The sequence below is a fragment of the Spodoptera frugiperda genome, chromosome 18 (assembly GCF_023101765.2).
Source record: "Spodoptera frugiperda isolate SF20-4 chromosome 18, AGI-APGP_CSIRO_Sfru_2.0, whole genome shotgun sequence".
Taxonomy (NCBI): Eukaryota; Metazoa; Arthropoda; class Insecta; order Lepidoptera; family Noctuidae; genus Spodoptera; species Spodoptera frugiperda.
In genome coordinates, this window is record NC_064229.1 from 7366586 (window position 1) to 7373049 (window position 6464).

Here is a 6464-nt window from a genome sequence, read left to right on the forward strand (position 1 = left end):
GGTATGTATAGTCCCGATACATTTTGCCTTACGGCGTGCAAAATTATTAACTTATGAATACATTGCCAAGTTGCTACAGATCCAGTTAACATTTTTATAATTATATTAAATTGAGATACAACTCAACCTAACGTAATCATCACTATGATAGACAAAAAACAAAGTATATGTATTTAAAGGCACAAAAAACACCTCATTATTTTTTCGTCTATTTTTCAAAGATTTAGATTTAAACGTGTGGGGCAACGTTTCTTTGCAAAATAGACGAATACCATTTTGTCCTGGGACGCGGGTGTGTTTACAAACATTCCATTTCACATACAGTGAGACCCAGTTTTTTTTTTGAAACAACCATTTGTGGCTCACCCAAAAGAATTGCTTTACGCGGGAATCGAACCCCATTTTTTAGACAAAAGTACATAATATATATACCAAACTCCCAAAGAGCCGGTAACGCACTTGTAAAGACTCTGGTGTTTCAAGTGTCCATGGGCGGCGGTGATTGCTTACCATCAGGTAATACGTCTGGTCGATTACCGTATGTTTCGTAAAAAAAAAACAAACCTATCGAAATTTGGCGCCATAATACGCCATAATAGCAGATCAATTGCTTAACAGCAACAATAATAGTAGATTCCTAGAATCATAGAAAGTGATGCTAAGGAATGTCATCCTTCCTATGTACAATTTTAGGTATGGGAGATTGATGATTTGCTTGGGCACGAATGGGCCGGCTCGGCGGAATCCCCCGTTCCCTGTTCCTCGTTCCCCGTTCCCCGTTCCCCGTTCCCTGTTCGCCGGTCCCCGGTCCCCGTTCCGCGTTCACCATTCCTCGCTCCCCGTTCACCATTCCTCGCTCCCCGTTAACCTTTCCCCATTCTGCGTTCCCTGTTCCCTGTTCTCGGTTCCCCGTTTCTCTTATCCCATTCCCCAAACCCCATCTCCCATGGGGTATCTAGTTTTGCAAATGTCCATAACCGGTGCCGATTGCTTACCGAAAGGAAACCTGAATAGTTATAATTTGTAAATCAAAGTTTGAAATCACCAATACACTCTAAGTCAGCGTGGTGATTAACGCTCATCTTCATCTTCTCCATATGAGAAGATCCTATCCTTTACTCAGTGGACGTATAGGCTGGTGATGATGGTGTATTTTATTTACTTATGCCATCGAAAGAAAGCGCTATGACGAAATGGTACCCAATAGATAGTTGAAAAAGTGTGTAACGAAGGAAATTGACAACTTAAGTGGCACAAGGTGGGAAGATAACATGGTTGCAGGTCCAAACTGGCCAGAGACCGAGATAACTGGCAATATTTGTAGAAGACCTTCACCTTGGAAGACGTTCTTGTTAACTATATTAATTGGTTAGATAATATTAGGACAGTCACACATAACAGTAAAAAACAAAAAAGGTGTAAATAACTGAAAAACAAAAAATGTAGGAAATGAAAGACATTTTTTATTTTTATTTTTATATTTTTAATTTGTTAAATTATTGTGAGCGCTTTAGATCAGGGGATTTAAACTCTAGAGTCTTTTTATTTTTCTTAAACATTTTATCCCCATCATGGAACATATCAGGATTCCTTGTAGTCACTGTTAAGCGATTAGATGAAATTCGGGGCTCGTGAAACAGAATTCATCAGTTGGTTCTTAGAGTGACTTTAATAGAACATTAGATCTTCCAGCCTTGAAGGCTACTGATGAACTGGATCCAAAGAGCCTCGGATCCCATTTAATAGCAGAAACACATTATGACGTTCAGTTAATGTATTTCTGCCGACCTTATCCTAAATGTCTACGTCTCTAGTACAGGCGCGGTCCGGTGTGGGCCAAGTCAGATAACTCCCAAAGTAAAAAGAACTAAAGATGAAAAAGGGGGAAGGGTCCTGAGGCCTCTCTGGACCCCTTACCGTGCCTGTACTAAATAGAATAAACAGTATATACAATGAAAATGTACAAGGGGTATTAAGAAACACATGGAGGTAGACTCCATGTTGGAAAAGACCGGTGAGTTACAGCAAGCTGAGCTTGTCCCGGTAGATGTTCGATGTTAGTCGCCCCGAATTCGAAAGAGCGGCTATGCTTCAAGTTTCAAAACACCTCTTGGTACTTCTGACTTGGTGTCACAGATTACTTTGGTACATTAAGTAATGTGTGAGACTGCATAACGAGTTTGATGTTGGGTTTGTTTAAATGCTTGTGTTTGGGTTCTTGCTTGTTGGTTGCGGATGAGTGGGTCAACTGGAAACATCGAGCGAGCTGAACAGATCCATCAGCTGGTCTAAGACGAGATGACGTCGGCCATAGGTGGTGATGACCTAGAACGAAAGAAATTTTGATATGTAAGTATCTATTATCCGAATTTGTAAAACTGTCTTAGAGGCAATTGTCACGCAATGAAACGAGTTTAAAAAAAACATTTGATTCAAACAAGAGGGGTCACATCAAAATAAATGTTTAATTGGTCTCTACTGGTATTGAAGTCCAATCAGTTAGCCAAAACAGCAATGGCCGTTTTAATTAAATTTCTTGTAGAGAAGAATAAGCAAGAAAATCAATGGTACTTTGGTCAACCAGTTTCTTAAGCTGGCTAGCTGGCATTTCCGTATTAAATAAATCCAATCAATAAATAAGACTACTTGTTTCTTTCAATTAATATTATTATGACACCCCTTCCCCCCTCCCGTTCACATATACACTGCAGTAAACCCCCCCTACCCCTCACAAAAATAACCACTCAAGCGCGGTGAGATCTGAACAGAAGTGAACCCCCGTCCCTCCTTCAATTTCACGCAAGCGCCGCGCAACCTGTAAAGTACTGCATTGCAGGGTGCAGACCTTGTAAGTGCATTGACCTGCACCGCATGGTATCATGATCGATATGCAGGGTGTTCACTCATTAACCTGAGACATACATTACGGAATCTATTGCAGATACATTACCCCCCCCCCCCCTTCGCCCCTCTTTGTCAGTCATTAGCAACTTGTGCAGGGCCGCAGTGTAAAAATGAATACATACATACATATCGTCTGTCAATACATACATACACACATACATACATACATATAGGTGGTGAGCCTATTGCCATATACTGGGCACATTTCCAAACTCCGTGCTACTACTGAGAAATTTTCGAAAATCCGAAAAAAGCCCAGCAATACTTTGCCCGATCCGGGAATCGAACCCGAGACCCCTTGTACGGCAGTCGCACTTGCAACCACTCGACCAACGATGCAGTCAAAAAGGAAGTAGAATAAAATTTGTATTTGTCTCTCGCTCACACTTATGCGAGTCGTACGGCATTGGCATTGTAAAAGTAATGGCCCCACTATAGTAAAACCCTCCGTAGTAATTATTTCAATATAACCAGTTAAGTAATATTATTGTTAAAGACAAAGAACTAAATATAGAAAACACTCAATAATACTTTGCTCTACCCAGGAATTAAACCCAGAATCTCGTGCTTTCATTCGCTCGCTAGCACTCGACTATCGTGTCTACAAAATGTCTCAAATAAGAATGTACAATGTAAGTAGAAAAATCGCAGCAACTATCCGGCAACCTATTTCTCTTAATAAAAAAGAACACCAAATAGCATTTTACTGATCCAGGAATCGAACCCAGGACTGAAACTGACGGGGATGTAACACCAGGCACCTAACAAAAAACCTAAAAAACAAACATTTTTAAAACAATCCATCGTTGAATGGCTGCCTCTAAAGAAAAATAAAACAACACTTAATAACACCTCCAACCAGGAATCGAACCTGTGATCTAAGACAATAAAAAAATGCAACGCCAACAACAAAGAAGACCGCGCGCCCCCCTCCCCACCCTACGCTACCGAAAGGCGTAGGGGGTGGTCTCTCGCCTCCTCGTAGAATCTGCAACTACACCTATAGAGAGAAGAAAAAAATTAGGCATCACCTACCTTTGGTGGAAGTCTGCGGCTGCTGGGCGGTGACCTGACGCTTGCACGCCAGGGAAGATCGAAAACCAAAGCCGTCCAAACAGGCCTCCGTCTGCGAAAAGACGAGAAAATATTAATAAAACTGCTAAAACAATAATTAATCCTGCAAAAAAGATTGAAGAAGAATTCAAAGAACAAGATTGTTCTTCTCACGATGCCGATGTCTCTAATTCACACCCAACTATCTTAAAGAAAAAGAAGGTCACGAAAATAGCTCCAAAAATCTTCGAAATCCTGAAATTAATAAACAATATGAATACAAAGCTACATACCTTTGCTCCTCGCCCAAGATAGTGAGCCCCCTACTTGGCGCCATTCTTCTTGAGACCCAGATGGGCACCACGTCTCGATCGGTGCACAGTCAGCGTCCCACTAACGGATGCATCGAACCACGCTACGCAAGTTATGTAGGAGGATCTGCAAAGCGCATGCCCTGAAAACCGATCGATCTTGCGACAAAACTATCGTACATAAAACTCTGCGGTATTTACTGAACATTATTTACCGAACAGGGTGTGGTTATACAAGCTTTCTTCAATTATTAAGGCTTTTTAACAATATTGGTCGTCTCCTAAAACAATTTCCAATGACTAAAGTTATTTTAAAAGCGTTGATAAAACAAAATAGTATGTTAATGATGTCCAGACTCATTCCACGCTTATATACTTGTTAAACTTCGGGTGTGTTTACATTGACGCTCGATGAGCGGAAAGAACCTCTGTGAAAAGCTTCCCTATAAATAATTTCGTGCCCTTTCACCTTCAATACTTTAATAACAACGGTCAATCGGTATAAATTACACACATAACTAAAGTATATGCAATATTGAATTAGCATTAAGTCTTTGACTGCCAATAGAAAACTGTTGAAGGCAAATCCACCGCTAACGTCGGTCACCGGTGACCACCACGGCGTTCAATGTGTAAACCAAAAATAATAAACTCTTGTAATCATACTCAACAGTGGAATATCATAGCATTCTTTTTAAGTATTTTTGTAAAAAAAAAAAACATAAAATATTTATACTCCATTTAAAACAAGATAAGTAGAGTGCATTATAATTTTAACTTCTCCTATCCGCTCCTCTTTACTCTTGTTTACATTAATGAAAATGCACCCTTAAGTATATAAGTGTTCCCGATCTAGAAGCTGAACACACGACTAAGTGTTTTTTAGAGTCAGGCCAAGTTCAGACTTAGTTTTGGTTTCGGCTTAAATATCGTGTTTCGGCCTCAAATCGGTTTTAACTAGGTATTTCAATTAGGCCGATTTAAATAGTAAATGTATTTATGAAAAGAACTAACGGACGTTGTTGTTCGGCTAAGTTCGGTTATCTTCGTAGGCCGAAAATCGTAATCTACCGACCTAAGTATATTAGGTATGAACAGTTGTTACTTACACATAATAATTATGTATATTGGGAACGTTTTGTTTTATTTTATGTTGTATTTTTCTGTTATATGCCTAAAATCTTTTATTTACCGTCTTCGCCACATCTTGTAAATGAGTAAATACCTAGTAAAATCTATCTGTTAGGTTACATGTACTTAAATAAAGTATTTCTTTTTTAATGTTATTGATTCTAATTCTTTAACAAGTTTAACGTCTTCAGTTTCGCCGAAACTATAGCTCAGGCCGAAAGTCTGTCTAACTTAGGAATCGGCTAAAAATTGTGTCTGAGTGGGACTCTAGTATTCATAATAATATGACTAACAAAAACTAACTTTATCACCGTGTATTAAAGTTTAATTTCCACTGAAGACTAAAGGTCTTTAACCTTTCAAATACCACTTATTATTCGGAATTTAACTCTGAAAGCGTAGCAGTTGAGTTAAAATTTGTTTGGCAGCGGGTTCAAATGCATTTCCTCATCGATTTTGAGCCTCGAGTTCTCGCCTATGTCATGCGTCGCGTCCAAATAAACTGCTGTAAAATAAGTTGTAATAGGGATGTATATTTTGAAATTAGATTTTTTTAATACGAAGTCACAGATCACTCGTAGACTATAGGTTTCCTCTATGAAGGATGTAAACGGAACGCTCCCGAAAAACGCTATAATTTTTTTATATATAATTAATATATATTTATAAACTAAAACGGTTTATAATCGTTTTAGTTCTCGTATTATTCATGCAACATCAGAACAAAGCCACTGTTTTAAAAATTAAAATATGTAATTAACTGATTACAACTATAATTATAAGGTAGGTACATAATATAAACATTGAATTTATTTTTTATTTTTTTGATAATAGAACTCGTTTTTGCCATCACCTGTTGTTGCCATTTGGAAGCGTTTCGTCACAGTTCCGTTTACACCCTACTATAGGTATAGGTAAGAAGGGTTGAAGAGCGCAGTTAGAAACGGAATAAAGGGTGCTGCTGTTACTTTTTCCGACTCAGGAAAAAATATTTGCTCGACAGACGTAATAGGTATATCTACCTAATCACAGTTGTAACCTTGCTACCGTTCTACCTACCATCAA

General features: G+C 38.7%; 1 non-coding gene across 1 annotated transcript; it reads right to left on the bottom strand.

The window, feature by feature from the left end:
• Positions 1-1459: 1459 nt before the first annotated feature.
• Positions 1460-4498, bottom strand: LOC118271753 (uncharacterized). The gene is made up of 4 exons (XR_007706193.1): positions 4484-4498; positions 4251-4411; positions 3940-4030; positions 1460-2325 (listed from the first exon to the last, which is right to left on the bottom strand). It is a non-coding gene; the product is annotated as an uncharacterized LOC118271753 (transcript).
• Between the last annotated feature and the right edge of the window lie 1966 nt (positions 4499-6464).